Source organism: Dasypus novemcinctus, chromosome 13 (assembly GCF_030445035.2).
Source record: "Dasypus novemcinctus isolate mDasNov1 chromosome 13, mDasNov1.1.hap2, whole genome shotgun sequence".
In the NCBI taxonomy this organism is placed as follows: Eukaryota; Metazoa; Chordata; class Mammalia; order Cingulata; family Dasypodidae; genus Dasypus; species Dasypus novemcinctus.
The window spans coordinates 84,590,012-84,615,779 of record NC_080685.1 but is presented as its reverse complement, the minus strand read 5'-3'; the positions used below and the strand labels follow the sequence as shown (position 1 = coordinate 84,615,779).

Here is a 25,768-nt window from a genome sequence, read left to right as displayed (position 1 = left end):
GTCAGAAAAAGACGACTTTTGAATGACATTATTAATGACTAACAAAACTCATTATCAACTAGTAATACATATACCAGCTCATGCAACAGATTTGAGAAATTAAATCCTCTGCTTTTACTTTTGTCAGAAATGAGATAATTTTATGTTTCTATTAATGAGTCATCCCCCACATATATTCATTTTTATTTAAAATAACACAATTCTCTTTTCTTCATGTTTTCATGTTTATCAGTGCAATTTAAAACAAATTTCAGTAGAAATGACTTATTACAGTGTTATTTTAGAAAGCCGCCTTCTTCAAATTGTCCAAAATGTAGCAAAAGATACCCAAATCATGGGAATTGTCCGACTTTGTTTCTCCATGTCCTTTTTGTGATTTATCAAGAGAGGCCAGAACCTCATTTGTGTCACTTGCAAATGTTTCTCATGATTTATCTTCTTTAAAATTTAAGCTTTTAATAGCTGGTTTCATCTTTTCCCCAACACTTGTGCTCTCTTCTTCCTGGCAGCTTTTTAATTTTCATATTCCTTTTGATTTGCAATGTAGAAAATGTCCTTAATTTGTTCCTCACTGATACTGGAAGTGTTTTTCAGAAGACTCAGGAAAACTCCACCTGGTATTCTGCTTTGACTACCATTCATTTTAAAAAAGGTCACTGTTCTGTTCAAACTCAGCAATTTCCATCAGAAGCTCGATTGCCTTTTTTTTTCTGAATTATCCTTACTACTAAGGCTATCGGATCTTTCTTTGGTTCCCATAACCTGAAAGAATTTCATCAGCCACTTTATTTATTTATTTATTTTTTGAGAATCTTCCTCTGTGATCTCATATTGGCCTTTAGAGTTCATTCCTACTCTGTGCCTTAGTCTGTCTGTGACAGGTCATTTCCATTTGAGACGATCTTGTCCATTTTCCTCTTCCTTTGATCCCATATTTTTGCCACCATGCATATATTCATCTAGTTCTTTGTCTAATTCTTTTGAATGCTTTTGAGATTCCCTCTTAAGTTTCTTAGCAAGCAAATAATTGTAGGTCTCATATTGTCTGCTTTTGTCAATAGTGCCATTCATTCCCCAAATTCCCAATTCAGTGGCTACTGCATCTTGATTCTGGTCCTGCAGCATAGCTTCCCATATATTGTTGATCTTTTTTCCTCCAGCAACAGGTGTTTTCTGACTGCTCTGGCCAAACTGAAAAGGCTCTGGTATGGGAGGAGGGTTAAAACATTTCTGTTGCTTGCGTTTCCAAAGAGAGCTATCATCATCTGAATTGGAGAAACTCTTCATTCCCAGTGTGACAGTGTTGGACTCAATTGTTTTTCCCCTACACATGACTTTTTTGCCCTTTCTATTTGACCATATAGTTAGTATAATTCTGGATAGATGTATGTCCAAGAGACTTAAATCTTGGGTCTGTCCATGTGCCAGTTGGGCCCTGAATCTCAGCAGAGTTGCAACACCTACTTTCCAGTTCATTGGACTCACCCAGGACAACTAACAAGGAGATGATGATGGACAGCACCCATCTCAAGGAACAGAGAGAGTCTGGAACTGCAAGCAATATAGTTCCATCCATCTGCCCCACAGGATTTAAGCCTTCTTTCAGTTAGAGGCAGAGTGGGTATCACTATTCCCCAATCCTCAAGATGGGGACTGAACAATGGACTAAAGTAGACTTATTACTATTTTACCATAGACTTATTGTTATTTTAGCAAAGGATGAACTTTTACCATTGATGTGGAAGCAGTGGCCACTAGAGGTTCTGAGGAGAGGGAGAGAGATACATAGGAATCCATACTTTTAACAGTCCAATAGTGTGTTACTGGCTCATAGGCTTCTGCTACAGTCCTCTGGAAAGTCCTTACTGCAATGACCCCACCTAGTACTTTCTTCACCCCTTTCGCACTAGTGTTCTCAGGTTCCATAGATTTGGACAAATCTGCCCTTCTTGGACAATCTAGTGGCTCTGGAATGGGGAAGCCATCCCCTGCAGCAGCCTGTCTGGGTGCAACGGTCATGCTGGAATCCAAGTCAGAGAGCTGCCTGCCTTCCATGGCTCTCCAGTCTTGTGCCATCTTCCCCTATTGCTGTATCTTTTTAAGGCAGAGGCAGCTCTTCTATATCCTTAAATAAGTGCATAAATCTTTACAAATGTCATCAGAAAATGGAATGCAGAATCTTAGGGGGAAAAATGTTGAGATCTATTAAGAACACAGCAAACTTTAATTTTTTCATACGAGGAGTCAAGAATGTACTAAACTTTTATTTCTGAAATTAAAAAATGAACTCTGAAATAAAGAATATAAGTAATCAAGAAAATAACAAACTTTATTTTTGAAATAAAGGGACATCATAAACATTTATTAATAAGAAGTGCATGTATGTTATATACATGTGTATATGTGTGTGGGTGTGGGTATATGAATATGCATGTACATACATACTGCTATAATTAGGGATTTTTTTTTGGAGCAATTTGTGTGTTAATCTCCAATTTTAAGTACAGGATGAAAAGACATAAATTGAATATGTTAAGGATTGGGTCTTGAATGTTCAAAAGAAGTAAATATCAAAGCTGAAGAGAGACAAGCGTGGCATAAGGAAAAAATTGGCAATTGTACCCATGGATAAGGTATGCTGAGGTATGTTGTGAAATGTCCTTTCCTGGAGACCTGAAGCTGTGTTGAGATGGTTTGGATATAGAACTTGGCTTTCTTGGCTGTGTGAAATTGAATAGAATACCCAGTTGTCATTTTTGTTACATTCTTACCTTATAGAAAGTTTGTAAAGACATTCAATTCGATGAAACCATTTGGTTATTTTGAAAAGTAACTGTTATGAAGGAAAGAGTTAAATTTAGCCATTAGACAAAATGTATATGCAATAAAGCCTGTACACTATTTATGTAAATCTAACTGCCCACATTATTTTTAGGCGCTGTTTCTTACTCTGTGTATAAAAACTATTATAGATATAAAAACAAATGAATGAAGATGAATGGTTTTAGTTAATTTTTGGCCACATGATCTATAGGCCCAGATATCTTGAGGAGATTGTTGGCTTTGGATAAGTGCTATGGAAAGACAGAGGATTAGCAAGCACAAATCTTGGGAATGGTCTGTTCTCCAGTATTGAGTCAGAAGGATGATGTGCACAAATTACTCAACATTTGGTTCTCTCTCTCTCTCTCTCTCTCTCTGGTGGCAGAATGTGTTTTCCATGGTAGCTTTTTTTTCAAATGCTATTATTTATGACACATTAGCTGTTTTCAGATCTAATTCAAGTATTGACTCAGGCATATGCTAGACCTTATGGGTAGTGCATTTGTCAGCTCTGATGGAGAACTTAAGTATGATGTGGGAGAGATGGGCCCTAATGAATTAGTGAAAACTTAGAGATATATGCTGCTTAAAACTAATGGAAACTTCCTAAGTCTCATTGAAAATTTTGCATCTGTTATTCATATCTGTTAAATATCAAACATGGACTGTGGAAATTTTGGTCTTCAATCGAGGCAAATAATGCTTTCTCTTTTTCTTGAGCATTGGTATCAGATATGATTATGTTAAGCACTTTAATGAGAAGGGTGTAAATAGTGGATGTGGTACAGACTTGAGTAATTGGAGCAATATTTAATTCATTTTCAAGGACCATCTGAAGTCTTATCTACTCACCTGTGTGTCTCCTTATCAGGAATGTGTCTTCCACCAGTCACCGGAACCAAGAACTCATAGCCAGATCATGGGGGTCAGTGTAGGTGAATGAGGAACACACACTTGATTTAGTGAGAAGTTTGAGCCTCCTCTCATCAAGAAAGAAGCTAGAAAGAATGTCATTGAGGTAGTGACAGCAGATCAAAGAACTGAGGACCCAAACTCAGAATGCATAAATAGGATAGCTTATACATATTTTTTTTCTTTTTAGGTTGCTTTTGTTTTTCCTGGCACTTCCTTTTCTACTTTTCTCCATGCAATCGATCGTACTTGATACCTCAGTGGAGACAAGTTATAGTAGAACACAAGAGTCTAGTTCATGACATTTGAGATTTAAAGTCTGAAGTAATAAGAAAAATGATTTGGAAGAATAAGACAATTCAGAGCCAGGTTTTCTGGCTCTTTTCAGTCTTCAAAACAAGATAAGGTGTCCCTGGATTCTGGAGAGAAGGAGCTCCCTAGAGGAAGCTGAGCCCAGAATGAAGCCCTGAGGAGAGCCCTCACGCCCGGTCCTCGGCCAACATGAGCCTCGGTGTGAGGGTGGCATGCTAGACAGGACTGGAGGTCTGAGAGGAGAAGGACCACATTTGCCTGGATAAGGAAGTGAAGTGAAGTAGATATCCAATATTATGATGTCCATTTTACAGGTGAGGAAACAGCTTAAAGAGTTAGGCAACAAAGGTGAGTGCAACTGATATAAGACTTATGCCTCAAAATTAAATCAGAGCAGGTTAAGTCAGAGAAAATGGTATAAAATTTGATAGAGGGGATTTTAAAAAAGCTGTTCTATTGAACTTACATACAGTAAAAATTGCCTATTGGAAGTATACAGTACAAATCATTCTAGTACACAGTTGTGCAACCACCATCACAACCCAATCTTATAATATTTTATCACTCCAAGGAACTGCCTCATTCCTGTTGGCAATTTATCCCAGTTTCCATTCTCAGACCCAAACAATCATTGGTTTGCTTTTGAGTTTAAAAATTTACCTTTCCTAGAAATTTCTTATAAATGTAATTAGAAAATAAAATGAGTTGGGAATATACTACCTCCTAGATTTTCTGAAAGAGTTTAGGTAGAATTGGTATTATTTTCTCCTTAATTATTTGATAGAATTCACCAGTAGAGATATCTGAGCCTGGGTTTTCCGTTGTGGAAATATTTTAAACTATGAGTTCAATTTCTTTATTTGCTATAGGTCAATTGAGATTTTCTACTTCTTCCTGAGACAATGTAGGTAATTTACATCTTCCTAGGGCACATATCATCAGAGTTATCTAATTTGTTGATGTAAAATTATTCATAATATTCCCTTATAATTTATTCACCTATTTCATACTCAATCTTACAAAGTAGGTATTATCATTATTATCCCTATGAGAATACTAAGGCACATAGAGGTTAAGTACATTTTTCTCAGGTCACACAGCTACTAAGTGACTTAAATCCAGGCAGTCTCGAGAAATAGCGGTGAACACAACAGACAAAAGTCCATCCTGGTGAAAACTGGCTGCATATTGCATGTTTTGATAGTAGTTCTGACAAGCTTTATCAAAGTATTGAATGTGGGGAGAGAACACCTGGCATCATCTTTTCCTTCTCTTTCAAACATTTGAATTTGGCTATCCAGAGGGTGATGTCTACATACAGTGGTCAACATACAGGCTTGGAGCTAGAGACAGAAGGGAGGGGAGAGGGGAGGTCACTTGATTAACTTTTCAAGGGCACGATTGGGGCTAGTGAGAATGTGGATGAAATAGCAGAATGAATCTAGGTTGGTTTGGGAGGAAAAGAGGGGCTGTATGTGCTGATGTACCATGCAAATAATTAGGGAGCTGGAGACATTTTACTCAAGAGGAAAAGAAGTCCCATCAGAATCAAATAATTTGCCTACGATCTTATGATAAGTTGTGAGGGGAGAATCCAAACTCCGTTTTTTTGATTACAAAACCTGTCGTGTTTCCACTACCCACATGGATGATTCACTAGTCCATTCCCCTTGATTTATAGAGGCGTTAACTAACAAGGTCATTCAGCTAGTTAGCACTTGAGGCAGTCCTAGAATTCTTGGGTCCTCTTCACTCACAAAGAGTCTTAATAAAACCTCAACTGAAATATAATCAAACAATACATCCACTCCCGCAGTCCCTGAAATGTAACATTTGTAATAAAGAGTAAGCAGAACTTTTCAGATTTCGTTATATTCAGCTTTAGCTCTTGGAATTCTAGATTAGGGACCAAATATGCTGTTTAGGGACTCAGATAGCTGTTTAGAGTTGCCTAAGAAGAGTAAACTTGAAACTGTATGTTAGTAAATTTATGAGAATCGCCAAGTAGTTTTCTTTTTTTTTTTCCCATATTTTTTTTTAATTCTTTTTTTTAAAAAGCCAAGTAGTTTTCTTAATCTAATTACATTGGAAAACTTTTTCATGATTGAATCATTTGTGGCCATTAGTGTGTTGAAACAGTCACAGAAGATAGAATTTCTCAGTCCTACTATTCAGTAATAAAATTGGTAGTGTTGTCTAGGTTTAGGTTCTCCATTCCCAGCTTTACAAGGCATATCCTCAAAAGACACATGCACAGTCCTTTCTCTATTGGTCGTGTTCTTACAAGGGGAAACTGAATTCTGCTGGTTTTATATTAACCCTTAAAAAAAGCTTTAAAAAAATTTTTTAAAAATAGGTTCACATCATAGTGCTTTGGTCTCAGGCAATGAATTAGGATGTGGGAACTCTTCTTATTAACGTTCTAATAGAATATTCAAAAACCATAAAAGTGGAGTGTAATATATGAAAGAGCATCCATATTATTTAGGAAAAATGTATTTTGGCCTGAAATACTCAGTTAGGAATTTCCTCTTTAAAACTCTCAGAAAGTGTTCTTAATTTTTCTTGACCAATATTATCAATTCTACAATAATATATTTGCATATCTTTTTTTCAGGAACTTAAAATATACTCCACTCTCTATTTTTCTAATGTCTGCAATATTGTTTGGAACCCTGGAGTCATGCATCGTTACTCAGTTTATGGACTTCTTCATAGAAGAAGTCCAAAAATTAGAGTCATTCCTTAGCTTGGAAAAACATTATGTTCTTTACTGCTTGCTTTTTGTTTATCTAGATGTACATGGCTTTGTGGAGCTTTCCACATTCTAGAAAATACTTGTTTTCCTAGGTATCTTCTACTTGTAAAACATGTGTGTGGGAGGTGTGTCTGTGTGTTTGCCTAATACATATTAATTACTCTTTACTCTGTGACTCTCTCCACCATCCCTTAATGTTTAATACATTGACAGTTATGTCTACTGTATTGACCATTATATGTCTTGTCTTCTAGCTTAAGCCATTCTGGCTTAAGCAACAGGAACTTATTGATTCTCTGTTTTGAGGCTAGAAGTACAAAATGAAGGCTTCAGCAAGACTTGCTCCTCCTGGAGTCTGGATATTTTGGAGTTGGCTGGAAGCAGTCCTGGGGTTCCTTGACTTGCCTCTCTGCTTCCTGCCACATGGCAATGTCCTTTCCTTTCTGGCTTCTGTGACTTCTAGGTTTTCTTTGTAATACCTCCAGTGATCCAGATTAAAACCTAGTCTCATTTAGTTGGGCCATCCCTTAACTAAAAATAACATCTTCAAGAGATCCTATTTACAATAAGTTCACACCAATGGGAGTGTGGATTAAGGTCAAGAACATGTCTAAATTGAGTACATAATTCAGTCTGCCACAGTCCCTCTCCACATGCTCTCCCATCCCCTTGAACCTCCTCAACGAAGAGGGGAATTGAGGACTCAGTAGGGAAAAATGAACACTTTTGCCTTGGTTGAGTCTGAATAAAAAGACTCATAAAAGAGTTTATTTTTCATCCATAGGCCTTATAGGAAGATAGAGTTAAAAGTGATTTAAAAAGCGATTTTCCTTGAATAGTAAGTTTCCCTTTCAGAAAGCTAGGACAATAGGAGCTGTTTTTGGTGACATGGAGAAAGAAAGAACATTATATTTATCTCGTTATATAATGATCTGTTTTGAAATTTGAAGCTTTAGAGAACCTACTTTATTTTGCATTATTTAATTTTTAAAATAACCCTGAATTATCATTTATAAATTTATCTTATGAAATACAACTTATTTGTAAAACCATGTTACAAGGAAAGCACACTTTTTTTTGTTTGGTAATTATTCTTCAATAATAAGTCCATTGTTGTCTCAAACCTAGTATTAAACATATAGAATTCTTTCTCATTAACAATGTATTATTAACTATATATATATTTTTGCAAGAGTAACCATTACTAACTGCTCTGAGCAGGGCTTTATCTGGACAATGACTAAACTAAGGAAATAAGTGAACTAACTTACTATTAAGTAATTCTTGCAGCTTGATTGGCAGTTGAATATTGATAATTTTAAGACAGGATAACTAGTGTATAAACATTTTAACTTAAAGAAGCAATTTTTTACAGCAGTCATTTGCATCCTTCAATCTCTTTACACAGGGAGGAGTGACACCTTCCATGATACCCTACCAGCATCTGCTTCATGCTTTGCATGTGCATCATCTTCTCCTACTCATCTTACCCTGCATCCAACTACTATTATATTCTATCCCAGCCATCATTCAAATCTCCTTTAAGAGGTTTTCTCGGACCTTCTCACCTAGTTTTAATGTGTCCTATTTCTCCTTTGAAACTTTTTTCTTACAGTCCTGAATGGAAAAAGGAAGAAAAAAAACTAGGAAGTTATTGGTCACAGTTCAGACAGCACAGTATGGTGGTTTGGATTAGGATGCTTGTTGGTGGTAGTGACAGAAAGAGTAGGAAGATTTTGGAGATGGACTCTGCATGGTTTACTGATAGACTGAATGTGAGGAGTGAGGAAAAAGAGGAATTGAGAATAAATTCCAGTTTTGGATCTCCAATACTGAGTGTGAAAGCAATACCATTTTCCAACTTAAGAAAAGTTGATGAGTATAGGTTTGGATGGAAATCATGTTATACTCAAGATGCATATGAGACAACTATGTCCATTTGGAAGGCTCTTTGCCTTCTTAACTAACAAAGAGACCCCCCAAATATATAGTAGCATAAAGTACATTTTCTTTTTCTCCTGTAACTTACTGGGCAAGTAGATTAGCAAGGCAGCTCTCCCTTACACAGTTGTCTGGGATCTAGACCGACAGATATTCTGCCACTTTCAACAAGTGGCTTTAATTCTCACCCTGAGGTCATTTCTATCCCACCAGGAAGAAGAGAAAAAATGGCATGGAGCATCGTGCATGGAAGACTTTTACGGGCCAGGCCTGGAAAAGACACACACCACTTCTGCTCCCATTCCATCACATAAACGCAGCCACATGGCCACACCCGTTGGGAAACATGGTCTGATTTTCTGCCCACAAATAAAAGGGAGAATATGGATTTGATGAGAACGAGACCTTTGTTGTGACATCCAGGTGGAGACTCCAAGTAGTAAGCAGTTGGAGTATGAGCCTGCAGCTCAGTGAAGTCTGCACTGGAGATCTAAATTTAGGAAATACATAGCATGAGAGAGAATTTGAAAGTATGAGACAGGGAAAGATTCTAGACAGACAAGGCCTAAGATGTGAATCTGGACGTTGCAGTAAGTATTATAAAAGGAGGACTGTAGGCGACAAAGGATGTGGACTAACGTGCCATCAGCAGGCAGAGGAGAGGAGGCAGCCTCACTTGGAGCCGGAACAACCCTCAGGCAGCTGGTACCCCTGGAGGAAGAAGGAAGGCATTACCAAGGCTGAGAACTTGCAGGAATGTGGGCTGTAGGCTCAGCCCAAAGGACACGGAAGTCCAGATTGGGGCTGTGCGAAGAGAAAAAGAAATGGGGCTGAAGCTTTGAATTGGTTTTCTACTCTTTAGGGACGAGAACCAGAGGGAGAGAGGGATGATAGGTCTTCTCCTAAGTCATCCACTTTAGCTGTGGGTCTTTGGCAAGTTACTTAAACTCCCAAATTGTTCATCTGCAAAATGGAGGTAATTATAATACCTTTCAATCAGGGTTGTGGCAATTAAATGAGGTAAGGTACGTAAGGCATGAACATGATGCCTGTCACATGGGCAAGGCTCAATATGTTTTGAGTTCTTTTTATTTCATCATCACTGACTGAGAAGCATCTATATATTTGTGCATAAATTTGCACACCATTGAGAGTGAATGTTTGTTGAGTGAGTGAATGAGGGTATACGAAGTAAAGGCAGAACAAATCTTGATGCTATCGGGAGTTTATAATGTTAACCCTGCAAATAAACAAATATCATGGAAAGAATGCTGTAGTCTCAGTGATCAACAAAAAATATTTCAATATAATAAAACAATTTAAATTTTAAGACATTTTGCAAAATTATTGTGTTACTATCTTTGACCTAGGACACCCAAACTTTGTAAGATGGATTCTTTTTAAGCTGAAATTTGTATAGCAGTGAAAATTATAGACATTCCACATTTTTCTTCATCTACAAAATTCTGCAGTTAATTCTTATTCAAGTATAACTGACTACTGTACATCAATACTATTTTCAATTCTCAAATCAATAGCCTGGATGTTTTTTTGGGAAAAGAGAAAAACTAATTAGTCTCACTGAGGGGTTACCTTGTAACGCAGGGGGGAGGCCTCGCTGCTCCTGAGGTATCGACTGGCAAGTCAGCTGCGTGGAAGGCCTTTTTAACCGCCCCCTCTGAGGTCAATTTAAGTGTTCTGAGCAATCCATGGGAACTACAGTAGACGTAAAGACAACTTCTTTTCCTTTGCTCCCAGAGTTAGCGCCACTTTGTTGCCATTTGGTAACACGCATTTCGCTTTGAGTGCTGGTTTTATGAAAGTGGGATGCTGGTGCTCAGTAGACAGGAATCGTCAATGAGCAGAACCAAAAAACCTCAGCATAGATAACAGGTCATTATTCATTCTTTGGAGACTATTTCAAAGCACGACTGACATATAAAATGGAAGCCTTGCCAATTTTTTTTTAAAGATTTATTTTATTTATTTATCTCTCCCCACCCTTTTGCTGTTTGCACTTGTTGTATGTGTTTGTCTTCTCTGTTTCTTTCGGAGGCACGGGAAACTGAAGCCAAAGACGTCTGATGTGGGAGGGAGGCGCCTCATCGCTTAAGCCACCTCCGTTCCCTGCTTTGTTGCGTCTCTTGTTATGTTTTTCCTTGTGTCTCTTGTTGTGCCATCTTGTCACGTCAGCTTGCCACATCTACCCATTGTGCCGGCTCACCATCCTGCTCGTCCTCTTTAGGAGGCACTGGGAACCTCTGCTCCCTGCTTTGTTGTGTCTCTCATGTTTTTCTTCTTGTGTCTCTTGTTGTGTCACCTCGTTGTGTCAGCTTGCTGCATCTGCCTGTCACGCCAGCTTACTATTCTTCTTTAGGAGGCACCCACAACCATGGACCTCCCATGTGGTAGGTGGGAGCCCAATCGCTAGAGCCACATCCACTTCCCTCATGCCAATTTTAAAGGGTTTGAAGCAGAGCTGTGTTTTAGCACTCATTTCTTCCCCTCAACAGGCTATTTTCTTTGCATGTGCTCCTCTTGGAATGCCTTTCACCATCATTTTCACTTGTTAAATTCAGGCTTCCCTTTGAAGACCCAGCTCAAATGCTACTTTAATTTTTTTCTTGCCCTTTTTTTCACTTTAATTTTTATTCTTTTCTCTCCCAATATAGCTTTCTCTATTTTGCTACTAGGGTGTCTTGTGGCCCTTTTCACAAAGCATCGCAACTATTTGTTCATGTGTTTCTGTCCCCAGTAGATTAGGGACTCCTTGAGGAGAGGGTCCATATCTTTTTACTTTTGTATCTCCAGTACTAAGCACAGTGTCTGGCACATATTTATACAATAAAAATCTTAACCCTAATGCATATATTTTGATTTAGATGAATGTCTTCATGTTTGATTGCTATAATATACTAGAACAGTGGTTCTCAACTAGAGGCCATTTTACCCTCTCAGGGGACTGTTGGCAATGCCTAGAGACATTTTTGGTTGTCACAACTTGGGGAGGGGCTGCTCCTGGTATCTTGTGGGTCAGGAATTCTGCTAAACATCCTTCAATGCACAGGGCAGCCCTCATGACAAAGAAAATGATCTGGTCTGGCCCAAAATATTAATCCTGTTGAGGTCAAGAAATCTTGCCCTAGAAAAAAAGTAGCAACCTAAGTAACCAGACGCTTTCTTCTGGTACAGCATCAATCTATACAGTGTCCATGACTGTTTATTTACTGGCAGTGCCAAACAATTTCTCCAGCTGAAACTTGCTTTCGCAGGGTCTGGCTTATATCTATCTATCCAACTTCTCTCCTTCCTTCTTCTTTCTTCTCTTCCTCACTATGATGGTTAAGCTCATGTGTCAACTTGGGTAGGTTATGGTGTCCAGTTGTTTGGTCAAGCAAGCACTGGCCTGACTGTTACTTGAGAATATTTTGTCAGTTTAAATCTTTAATAAGTTGTTGGCTTCTGTGGCTGATTACATCTACAATCACCTAAAATTCTTAAAAGGAGAATTGATGATTTTCAGAGTGAGAAAGAAGAATTTACATCTCTATTTCAGCTGGCCAGCTTCTCTGGGGGAATTCATCAAAAACTTTCTTTGGAGTTCCCAGCTTGTGGTCTGCCCTATAGAATTTGTGTGAGCCAACATCTATTATAAATCTCAAAAGATTTTATATATATATATATATACACTTCCTGAAAAAACCTGACTAATGCACTCCCCTTCCTGTGTCGCAGTGTGGGCTCGCCCGGAGGGCCGCTGCAGGGGCGGTGTGGGCTCGGGCGGAGGGCTGCAACACACGGAGGGGCCTTCCGAGAAGGCGCTCCGGGGCCGGCAAGGTGCGGAGGACGCGCGGTAGGAAGAAGACTACCAAGGAGACCAGGATCTGTGCGCAAGTCTGATTTATTCAGGAAGTACAGTGGTTAATATAGGGCGAAGACGGGGGAGTGGCAGGGGGCGTGGCCGGGGGGGCGGCAGACGGCTGATAGGTTCGTGCAGGGGTGCATCACTGGTTGTGGGCAGAAGATGGGGTAGCCAGGGTTCTCGGCGGCAGCGAGGCGGGGCTGTCATGGTGCGGCGGTGGCCCTCGGGGGAGAGGCGGGGTTAGGCCACTGAGGGGGAAGCGGGTGCAGCTGGGCAGAGGGGCGGGCAGTACGCCCGAACCCCAAGCGGAGGGCCTTAACGCCCGTTCCCGCCACCCGGGTCCGACTCGCACCGGTGCCTGGAGACGAGCCGACCCTTGCTGTCGCCGCGCTCCCACACCGTGCCACCCTACATTCCTGCCTTCCTCCTTCCTTACTCTCCCCTGTTTCTTTTTTCTTTCTCTCTTTCATTTCTTTCCCTTTTTCCAAGTTCTTTCCTTCCCTGTCTCCCTCCTTCCTTCTTTCCTCCTCTCCTTTCTTATTTCCTATCTTCCTTTTTTTCTTTTCAGTATCTCCTCCACTTGCATATCTCAAGGCATCTCAAACACATGTGAAAAATAAAACTTATCTTTCCCTGCAAAATTCCTTCTTAACGACATCTATTCTCCAAATGAATCCTCTTTCTATCTACCCAGTTGCTCAAGCCAGAAAAACTATACTCACCTTCTACATGAAATAAACCCTTAAATCTGTCTTTTTTTAAAAAGATTTATTTATTTATTTATTTCTCTCCCCTTCCCCCCCCCCAGTTGTCTGTTCTCTGTGTCTATTTGCTGCGTCTTCTTTGTCCGCTTCTGTTATCAGCAGCACGAGAATCTGTGTTTCTTTTTGTTGCGTCATCTTGTTGTGTCAGCTCTCCGTGTGTGCAGCATCATTCCTGGGCAGGCTGCACTTTCTTTTGTGCTGGGCAGCTCTCCTTACAGAGCCCCACGCGGGGGACACCCCTGTGTGGCAGGGCACTCCTTGCACACATCAGCACTGCACATGGGCCAGCTGCAAACAGGCCAAGGAGGCCCGGGGCTTGAACCGTGGACCTCCCATGTGGTAGGTGGACGCCCTAACCTCTGGACCAGATCCGCCACCAAGTCTGCTTTTTAATGTTTTCTAAACCCCTCTTCTGCCCAGGACCTTATCATGCTCTTGTCTTGACAAATGCACAGGCTTCTAAATGGTCCCTTTAATTCTAATCTTACATCCTTCCATATCTCCATTCACAGTACTACAAGAAAAAAAGTTTTCCCTGATTAAGAAATTAATATACAATCATTTAAATAATAAGAAAAATACCAAAAAATTATTGAAGAAAATAAAATTCATTCATCATGTAACTACAACCTAGTGTATTTTCTGTGTCCTTTTCTATGGAAATCATGTATAGCTCTCCTACAAAACTGGAATAATATTTATGCAATTCTGTGTCTTACTTTTTTCCACTTTTTGATATTGTTGAATACTTGCAGAGACATCTGGTTATCTGAACCATGTTGTAATTATGCAGGGAAATCCTTGGATCAGACAGTGCTGGCCAGGGGAGACTGAGTGTAATAAAAGAGGCCCGTGTCCATGCCTGGTGAATTGCACTTTAACACACTCTGGTGATGTTGTATGTTGAGTAGCACCAACTGGGTGGGGCTCTTTTGACACAGATGTGGTGTTCTCCAGCACTTGTCCAAACTTGTCTCGTGCTGATCTGCTCTAGCCAAGCTTTTGGGATGTCTGAGGGCATGCTTACACATTAGACTTACCATCGGTACTGTGGCCTTCTGATGAGGTCTTTTGGGGGGACTTAGAAACTTAATGCCTTTGTCTCTGTCATCCAAAAGTGTTGAGGACACTAACTGCAGTGGCTTCTAAATCTTCTTGATGAGTAAACCTTCCTTAATTTAGCTAAATGGTGTCTATCTGGTTTTTCAGTCTGAATGACTATTGGCACTTGTCAAAATAGTCATCTTACATACTTTCCCTCTCCTTTCTCCTCTCTGTCTAGGGGTTTTTTGATCGTCTCCTGCCTTTCCTGTAGTACCAATCCAAAACCAGATTTTACTATGGTGATTTGGAATTCCTACCCTAGTCACTAAGCCCATTCCTGGTACAAAATTGTGATTGGGAGCTCCACTCTGTTCTGTCTTCAACACTGAATCTGATTCAAGTCCCCCCACCTGGCATGGATCCCTTTCATTCTGGTTGCCCTGTTGTGGCCAAACTGAGCTCCTGCTCTTCCAGCATCTGTTTGCTGCTCTGCAGGCCTGGCTTATGCCTTCCATCCAACTCCCTTTTATTCGTCTTGGTTTTGTGCCCAGCTCTGTCCTTTTTGTTTTCTCTTTTCTTTAAGAGTTGGGAGCAGATTGCTGGTTTCAAATAAAAACTCACAGCATCCTCCTGAGTGATTCTGAAATAAGAGTCTTGATATATTTTTGTGTGAGATAGTATAATACAGTAGTTAAGAGCATATACTGGAATGACCATTTCCATTTATCTACAAATGTAATGTATTGTATTAATAGTTACACATTAAGTAATTTCTGTTTGCTGTGGCCAATGAATCATTCAATATGCAGTTGAATTTGGGTTTCTGGGATTTTGTTTAAAGCATTTCTCCTCTGTATTAATAAATGTGATTGGACTCTGCAGTTTTGTGTGTGTGTGTGTGTGTGTTTAATCAGATTTTATGTCTGGGGTTGTATAGAGATTGTTTTTTGCAAACCTGCAAGAAATCAGTGGTAATATTAGCTGACATTGGAGTTTGGGGGCAAGCAATTCTTTTGTAATACTTTCAAGTCATTGCATAACTTTTGACGTTTTCAGGACATCTACTTTTTCCTGAGTCAGTCCTAGTAGATAATGTTGGCCCACAAATGATTCATTTAATTGATATTTTCAGGTCGTCAACGAAGTATATTTAAATTCTTTCAATATTTAAATCTGTTGTTATATTCTTTTTTCATAATTTTGCCTACTAGAGTTTTATATCTTATTATGTAGATTAGACTTGCCCAAGGTTTAGATGGTATATTGAGTTTTTTTCAAAGGTAAACTCTTAGTGATACTTAAATTTTCTGCAATTTTTGGTTCTCTAATCCATTGATTTCCTTTTTTTTTTTAACCTTTATTATTTCTTTCCTCCTTTGCTTATTTTTATTCTTTCTTTATGAAAATAATGGAACCAGTTAAGTCATAGCAGTGGTTTTGGTGCATTAATGTTTTTATTTTCAATATTATTTAAAATGCTTAAATTTTTAAATTCTATTTTTTCTATTTTCATGCTTGTTTGTTTAAAATTCTGCTCTTAAGACAATTAAAAAAAATTTTTAAATCTACTCTTATATTCTAGTGGGTTTTTTTTTCTTTTTTTTTTTTTAGCAAAGAATATGGCCTATCTAAATGCTGTCTTTTGGAAATTTCTAAGTGTCTTTTGTGATTTAGTGCATTGTATGATCTTATATATATCCTATGAATACATAAATATTAGTGTATTAAATCACTTTATTAATTGGATTACTTAGGTTTTCTATATTCTTATTATTTTTGTGTACTTTATTAGCAAAATCTAGTACAGGTATGTCAATGTCATGTAACATTTATGGGGCTATTAATTTTGCCCAAATTTTCTATCACTCTTAGTTTCATTTTGATGCTCTGTTATTAGGAACATAGTGTTCAAGACTTTCATATCTTGAATTTAAAATCACTTTTGTGGGAAGCAAACTTGGTCCAATGGATAGGGCATCCGTCTATCACATGGGAGGTCCAGGGTTCAAACCCAGGGCCTCCTGATCTGTGTGGAGCTGGCCCGTGAGCAGTGCTAATGTGCGCAAGGAGTGCCGTGCCACTGAGGGGTGTCCCCCGCGTAGGGGAGCCCCATGTGCAAGGAGTGTGTCCCTAAAGGAGAGCTGCCCAGCGCGCAAAACATGCAGCCTGCTCAGGAGTGGCACCGCACTCAAGGAGAGCTGATGCATCAAGATGAGTCAACAAAAAGAGAAAGATTTCTGGGGCAGCTGACAAGAATACAAGCGGACATAGAAGAACACACAGTGAATGAACACAGAGCAGACAACTGGGGGGAGGGGTGTGGGCAGGGAAGGGGCGAGAAATAAAAAAGAAAAATCTTTTGCATTTTACAATACAATATAATTTTTTTATTTCCTATTTAATTGCTTGGAATTTTTCTTTGCTTGAACTTAAATCACATTACTATCTTTCTATGTGACTTTGAGCAAATTACTTAATCTTTCTTTACCTCAGTTTCCTAATCTGTAAAATAGGAATGGGAACAATAGTTCCTATCTCATAAAGTTATATTGGAGATTAAATGGAGTAATCTTTATAAAGGGCTCAGAACAGTGACTGGTATATCATAAGAGCAATGCAAATTTATTATTAATAATAATTACAGTTTATTTCTACCTGGTCAATATTTTCTAATCATTTTAGATTCAGGCACTTTAGCCATTTTATTTTAGATTTGCATTTTATCAAGCAAATAATGGGATTTTGCTTTTTAAACTAACCTGAGAATTAAAGTGTTTTAGTGAAAGAATTGTTCCCCAGGGATTATTCCAATGTTTGGTCTTTCTCCTGCCATTTTATATTATGTGTTTTTAGTAGTCTTTGTTTCTTTGTCTTTACTATGTGGATTTTGTTCCATTTGGTTCTCCAACATCCTTACCTCTTAGTGCAAGAAACTTTCCAATTCATACCATGAGTTGCTTACCACAACTCTTCTCTTTGCTTTCATTACAGCTTTCTTATTTATAGTAAGTTTGGTTTTCAGGATATGGCACTGCCACTTCCTTCGCCTGGATGCCAGTTTTCAGATTGGTTCAGACCCTAGAAGAGAGATCAACCATCTCTTTACCACATACATTTCAAGATTGGGTTTTGTTTTAACCCTGAAAAACAAGGGAGCTATTAAAGGATTCTAAGCAGGGCAATGACATGTTCAAATTGGCACTTTAACTGACTTTCCTTTGACTCACATCAGAGCTGGCCTCTCCACTGCTCTGCCTAAGTCATAGACAGTCACCATTGGTTTACAAAAGGTGTGTGGAGAGTGTGGTGCTAATAGAGAACCTAAATAGTTATAATGACTTTTGTGCTTTTAAGACTTTATTCATATAGCTATCTGTGGTAGTTTGGAGCTGTATGTACCCCAGAAAAAACATGTTCTTGAACTTAATCCCTCCTTGGGGCTGTGAATTCTTTATACCTAAGACCTTTTGATGAGGTTACTTCAGTTAAGGTATGTTCCAGTCTAGTTAGGTGCGTCTTATCCTATTACTGGAGTTCATTATAAAAAGTATGAAATTCAGACACAGAGTGAGAAAGCCATAGGAAATTAAACAGACCCGGGTAGAGAAGGGAGAGTCCAGGAGAGGCCACCATGTGCCTTGCCATGTGACAGTGGTGCAAGGATCGCTGGCAGCCAGTCCCGGAATACCAGACTTCAGAAAGGAAACATAGCCTTGTTGACACCTTGATTTGGACTTCTCCTGGTCTTAAAACCATAAGCTAATAAATTCCCATTGTTTAAACCAACTCATTGCCTGATATTTCCTTGAGGAGCCTAGGAAACTGAAACAATATCTAATGACAATTTTCCATTCTCTGACTTCACCACTGTTAAAGTTTACTCTGACCTTGCTTTTGTATATTTTCCACTTTGTCCCAACATCAAAAATTTCTGAATTTTATCTGAGGTTTTATATATATATATATGACAAATCATTAAACATATGAGAATGAGAAAAAAATTACTTACCTGCTTCATATAGCCTAGATTTGTGTCCCAAAACTGCGATGCAATGGTTAGAAATTTGTTAATTAGAATAGTCTATTAAACATCACATCTTATACCTATAACCCAATAATTTTTGATGGTTATAGAGGGGGTCCCAAGTTTCTGTAAGCACGCTGAAGTCATTTCTAAATTATCAGAGAAAAAAACATTATTCATTTTATTATTTCAGTGTCATTTGTTTGTTAAATACATTTTATTATAGTTTAATTATTTGAATATTTGTGTTCTTTTTCTGTGCATATCTACATTTAGAAGGTTTTAGTTTTTTTAGTTTTATTGTTAATTACAACATTCCAGTGGGAATTAGTCTCCTTTCCCAAGTTCTGCTATTTTAACATCATTATAATGCTCTCTATACTTTGCCTTGGATCGTAGTTATTTAAACATATGTCTATTTTTCTCACTAAATCATTTGTTTTTGGGAAACAGAGTCTGGGCCATTTTGATCTTTTCATTTCCCATGTCACTTGGCACAAGCCTTGGTACACAGTTTGTTTAGTAAATATCAGTTAATATTCATGCTTAAGAGCTGAATTTGCTTCATTAAAGAAACAAATCACCGCGTCTCTTATAGAAATGCAGAGCCCTCTATTATATCGTCCCACTCCATGCTGTATCCTACGGTCCTTGCATTGGATACTTTCAGATAAACTGTGGAAAAGTTGGGAATGGTGGATAATTTCAATCTGTGGCCATTTGGGTGGAGAGTTTCCCATCAGGCACATGGCGTGGGGTACTAAGCAATGGGAGGTGAGAAGCAGAGCCAGAGAGGCAGGAGTTAGGAGGATAAACTAGTGGAGAAAGGTCTGAAGGACCTGGGGACAAACAAGCCACAAAGATCTCGGGTTGCCACTCTCAGGTCACAGAATCAGGAGATGGAGAAGTATGGTTAGGGCCTGATCCACAACCTGAGAAATTGGGCCAGAAAAGCTAAAGCTAAGCTCAAAGAGGCCAAGTACCCAAATGCAGAGATTCTGTGGGATTAGGAAAAGGACAGTCTTCCCAGCTGTGGAGAGAAAGGATTGCAAAAGCAGTTGTGGCAAACAGAGACTTCCAGACCAGAGCAGAACCAACAGAGAGCCAAGTGGCAGGCTATTTCCTGGGAAAAAGAGTGCCTTTTTTTTTTTTTTTAACTGCTCTTGCCCATGGTTAAGGTGTGTCCTAGAGAATGAATTGAGCCAGCGCGTGGGACTGGAGTCAGATTCATGAGTAGATGTGAACAGATCAGGCAAGCCCCTCACAAACACTGGGTGATCTTTCTCAAAATGCAAATCTAATCCATACCTGTAGTTTCAAAAAGTCTTTCAGTGGCTCTCCATTGCCTATGGGATAGAGTCACATTGCTTTGACTGGCCTTCAAGACCTGCCATGACTTTGCTCTTACCTTCTTCCACAGTCTAATCTTCCTCTTTTCCTCAGGCATACTCTGCAGTCCAGCCATACAAAAATTTCCCAAACATGCCATAGGACTTTCTATTTCCTTTTCAGTAATCTGCAACCCCCTAACACTCATATGCCTTTTCCTCCATGAGAATTTCTACTCATCCTAGAAGTAGTTTCTGAGGGAGACCTTGGAGACCATTCTTTGAGCCAGATACGCTTCTCTATGCACCTATGGCATCCTCTGCATATTTCTGCTATGACAATTGTGGTTTACTTTTGTTATCTTTTTCTTCATCTTTGTAATTCTGGTGCCAAGCACAGCATCTGACATCATAGTAAGTGCTCGCTACATGGTAATGAGTGTCTATTAAAGCAGCTATGGAAACCCTTTCCTCTATATTTCCATTGCACACTGAAAATGACCATATTATTTCCCTTATCTGATACATCCTAATTAATAGTTTCCATGCCTGAGTTTTCTCTTAACTATAAGCTTAGTGAGGCCAGAGACTAATTTTTCTTTCTCTATATCCTGTATCTGGGACATAGTAGATGCTAAAAAATATTTGCTGATTAAATGAGTGAGTGACTGTGATTAGATACCATGACAGTTTGATAGTATTTATGAATTCCAAAAAAGATACAGGTTATGTTTGTAAACTGGTCTTTTCCTCCAGGTGTGATACTCTTTGATTGTATTGGATTCACCTGAGATGTCTTTTTTTTCTTTTTTCAATTGAGATGTCTTTGATTAAATTACATTATGGTTAGGGCTTTGATTCCATCACATCATTATAGCATGCAGGTTGAATCCCCATCCCCGTGGTGGGCTGATAAAACAGACTCTCACGTGGAAGTAGACACACAAAGAAGAACACAAAGGAAGAGAGACAGCTCACTAGATACACAGAAGCCCCAGGAAGATAGATGAGCATCATAGACTATAGCTGACCTTGTGAAGAGATCAGAGCAGCTGAAACCAGAAAGAAATGAGCCCCGGGGAGAGAGGCGAGCCTATGCCAGCCTACAGCTGAGATTGCAAGAAGCTGGGACCATGAGCCTTAAGAGGAAGGAGAAGGCTGAACCCTCGCAGACATCGCCCACCATCTTGCTCTAACACGTGATAACAGAGTTTGGTGAGGAAGTAACTTTGAGTTGGACCCTTTAGGGCCTTGTGACTGTAAGCCTTTACCCCAAATAAATACCCTTTATAAGAGCCAAAAAATTTCTGGTGCTTTGCATCAGTACCCGTTTGCCTGGCTAATACAGATACTATAAATAAAAACTCAAGTAAACTTTTGAAAGATAAATAACCTCTGTACAAATGCTGTAAAAGTTGTGTTTTAAAAACATTTACTGTCCATTAAAAGCAAGTAGTCCCAGAAGATTTTCAGCTCCATAAAAATTTTCCCATTATACTTTAATCAGTGTCCAGTAGCTAAAACTCCTGTTGTTTTGTCTATTTCCATGCACAATAGATATGGATTCTCTTCTGGGTCTCCCTGAAGTGAATAGCAGTGTGTAAACATCCTATAACTTCAATATATTGATTAAAAACTGGATACTTCATATGACTTTTATCTTTTTGCTACTCATATTATCTTAAAGGTTATATTTATATGCAGGATATACTTGCAAAAGTTTTGAATTACACTAGTTTTGGGTGGAGATAGATAAATTTCTTAATTCTCTAGGAAAGAATTCTAAAAAAACTGTATCCCAATGCCATTGATAATTGAATATTATTGTTTTTTAGTCTATATCTTGACTCAGGGGAAAAAATCTTTAAACTGTAAGTTAAAAATATTCCAAACTTGAAAATGTTGAGAAAAAACTCTTCTCAAAAGTTCACATTCAGAAAATTTACATAGAAGATTTTAGTGGTATGTATTTCTCATTAATGTATAAATTTTTAATGAATAAAATTCATATATGATTATTAAATATTCATAAGGACATTATTTCTCTTTTAAGCTCAAGGAAAATAATCCAGTTTTGAGTTAGAAAGTTTATCTTTCTGTTGAAATGATTCGGTCGTTTTAAAAGAAATTCTTTGAAATATATTTAACAGTATATTCTTACAAAGAATATGATTATAAGAAAATTAAAGCTCTGGAAATTCAGCTACTGTTTTACATTTATTCCCTTAATATTAAATCTGTAAATGCAAGTACCTTAAACATGTTTGAATTTTTAGCAGACTTAAAATAAAACAGAATGGTTGCTTCAAAAAAGTGAAGAAAAAGAAAAGATCAACTTGAAAAATAGCTGTCGTATCCTGTCTAAAACATTTATAGTACAGTGTCATGGTTTTATTAGTATATTCTTATAAATGGTGGCTCAAAGATAACGATATTGTGAAATTATTATATTATGTGCTATTCCTGTTTTTGTCCATCAGGGAATCTAAGCAAGTCTTTAAGAGTTCAGGCACTGGCAGGGGAAGACAAATAGCTTGAGAAGGGTGGAAAACAGATGTCGATGGTGATCAGTGACAGATGAGTTTCAGGTCACTACGACACTGAGCCGGAAACTTCAGGGTGGCCTCTTTGATGAAATCCCAGGGGTGGTGTGGCAGCCCTCACTCAACCTACTCAACTTAGGTAGTGTTGATTGGCCAATAGGAAAACTGTGTAATCCAATATATCTTCCAGAAAACCTCTGAGTAATTTTATATGTGATTAAAAGAGCAATCCTCATATTAAGGGAGATAAAGGAAGCACAACCCTATTTACTTGAATGATTGTTTCTTATTATTCATATATTTAGCTCCTTCACACGTTCCCTTGCAACATCTTACAACTCTGTTTGGGTGCCTACCAGGTAAGAGGATGAGAAGTTAAAATTCTTGCTCTGTACTTTGAAAATGCTATACAGTTTGGTTAAATGTGACAAATTTAACTACTCGATTGTTTTGTCTGTGTCCAGGGACCTCAAAGTGCTGTCTGTCAACCACCTTTAGCCACTTTAGAGCCTGAAGGTGGTCCACTGGCTGGAGAGCCCTGGGGAAAGAAGTAGGCTGAGGTCTGTCTAGAGCAGACCTAGTGATTGCAAAGGCAATGTGATCACTTAGAGTGAATTTCCTAGCTAGAGAGGAGAGAATGATAAACACTGGAGTTCCCCATTTGTTAGGGTGGGTCTGCGCTTCCTTCATTCTCTTCCTTTGTGCCTTTAAAATTCCTCCTATTAATGTGTCAAGGTGAAGGGGAGATTGTAAGAAATTACAAAAGTATTATTTCTGGTATGCTTTTATTTCGCACATACAGTTTGTAGGCTCTAAAGAGTCAGAAGGAGATGAGTGAAAAACATTGCTTTATGCGACTACAAAAACATTACCTAACTGCTATTGCCACTTTCGTGTCACTTGATAACTTCAGAGTCACATAGAGAAATCTTCAATCCTCATTTTGGATTTTTATTAATATTGTTTTTTTAAACTCTTCAACAGTAATTATTGAGAAGTTTCTAGTAAATAGCATTTTATGTCTGAAAGAAAATGAAGTGTTTGTGGGGGCCAGTGGCCAGAATTCTTAATTGGTGTTAACATATATGAGTCTTTAGGAATGTTTGTTTATACTGCTACTCAGTTCCTTCATTTGTAAAATTAGATCACATATCAAATAATTTCTAAGTTCTCTTCAACCTCTTGACAGTCTATGGACATAATAACCTTTGCCTAAATTGATTTTTCTTTCTTTTCCCTAGTGGTCCCATCAGTGAGCCAAGAAAAGATTCTATTATTAAGTCTGATAGTGAAACAAGACATTTGAGGACAAAGTGATTCACTATACAGTAAATTCCTAAATGATTGATATAGTTTATAAGCAATTTCTTTAATTGCTTTGAATAACTTGATCTGTCAATGAGTTCATAGCTTTCTAATTTATTAGAAGATGGTTGGGAATTAAATTCCTAATATATAACTAAGTTGATCAGCCATGATGCTGCCAGACTGTTGGTTTTTTTTTCTGGATTGGGTTATGAGGCCCTGGTACAGGGTACATCACTTCAACCACTGAACTCCCTTTGAGTTCAATGCCATTAAGTCTGTCCCAAGCTTCAACTAAGGAGGCATTCACTGGGCCCCACCACAGGGGTGGGATCCATGGCATCTCCTGCCCAATTCTTAAAAAAAAAAAATTACTTACATATACATGCACAAACCAGTTTTATTGATACGTATTAATAAAGCATAAATCCATCCAAAGTGTACAATCAGTGGTATTCGATATAATCACATTTCAATCATTTTTAGAGCATTTTCATTATTCCAATAATAATAATAATAATAAACAAAAAAGACAACCAACCAACAAACAAAACTCATCACTTTTCAATCTCTTTATGCTTTCCCTGTCATACATAGCTGCTGTTTCCTTCTCTCTTGTTTATTTGTATTTACAGTTTATAAAAAATCTTATATATGCAATATCACCCATATTCATATTTTACATGAGGTTTCACTATGTCATACTGTCACTGGTAGATGTTTTGATGGGACATTATGTAACACGATTTCCACTAAATTAATTCAATTAATGACCCATTCTGTTTTTATTGATAAATATGTGTCTCAGGCTAGAAGCTGTCAAGCACATTCTCTTTGGGGAGTAAGGAGGACTTTCCCTACATTCTCACTCTTTATGATACCTCTTTATGGCTTAATCTTAGCCATTCAAACCACCAATTGATGTCACGGTCACAGATATTTTTTTCTACTGTTAGAGTGTCTGTAAATCAAACCCCATCAGGGTATGAACAGAAGAGGATGATACTGCTTCATCCTCTGCAATTCCACCAGTGTCAAATAATAAACATTACTTCAAAGGAAAAATATTTTTGGGAAAAAAATTGAGGCAATATTTCAGAAACTTGAATTCTGTAGTGTGAAATATGGTTCGAAATAGAGTTCCTTGTTAGTGGCTGGATTGCACGTGCTTTTCTTTTTTTTGGTTGTAATTAAGCATGGGACAGAAGGGATAGAACCTACAAAAGTAACAAAGTAAGGGTTCTGTGGGTAAGATGAAGAAGAAAAGAAGATGGGAATTCTTCTCTGTAAACTCTGTAAACTCTGTAAACTCTGTCAACTGTCTCCAACTACAAGTGGAGATAAGGTGTGAATCTAAATACTTCTAATACAAGACAAAAAAGTGATATGATATGACACTCACAGCAAAGAGAAGGGAGAAAATGGTTGGCAGCTAGGATTGGTAAAGAAGGGGAAAAGACTTCTCACTGATCAAGAAGGCACTGAGTGGCAACTGTTGCTTGTAGAGAGTTCTTTTTAAAATTAGAGCAGTTGTAGGTATATAGAAAAATCATGCACAGTACAGAGTTCCCACATACTCTCACCACACACAGTTTTCCCTATTATTAAAATGTTGCGTTAGTGTGCTAATTTTGTTAAAATTGGTGAAATGATATTATAATTATATTATTAACTATAGTTAGTAATAGTCCATAGTTTACGTTAGAGTTCACTCTTTGTGTTTGTAGAATTCTACATTAAAAAAAATATATTCTGGTACCATACACAAAACCTAAAATTTCCAATTTTAACCCCTTTCAAATATACAAGTCAGTGGTGTTAATTATATTCACAATGCTGTACTTCTGTCACCATCATCCATTACCAAAAATTTTCCATCACCTAAAATACAAACTCTCTACCAATTAAACATTATATTCCCATTGCCTGCTTCTACCCTAGACCCTGGTAACATGTATTTTAGATTCTGACTCTATGAATTTGCATATTCTAATTAGTTCATAGGCGTGAGAGTATGGAAAGTGTGTCATTTTGGGTCTGGCTTATTTCACTCAAAATGATGTCTTCAGTGGGTTCAGCCATGTTGTCACATGTATCAGCACATTATTCTGCTTGTAGAGACTTTTCATCTAAAAGATTCTTAAGAAGATGG

General features: G+C 38.1%; 1 pseudogene; it reads right to left on the bottom strand.

The window, feature by feature from the left end:
• Nucleotides 1–280: 280 nt before the first annotated feature.
• Nucleotides 281–2,076, bottom strand: LOC101444397 (phosphorylated adapter RNA export protein pseudogene; annotated as a pseudogene).
• Between the last annotated feature and the right edge of the window lie 23,692 nt (nt 2,077–25,768).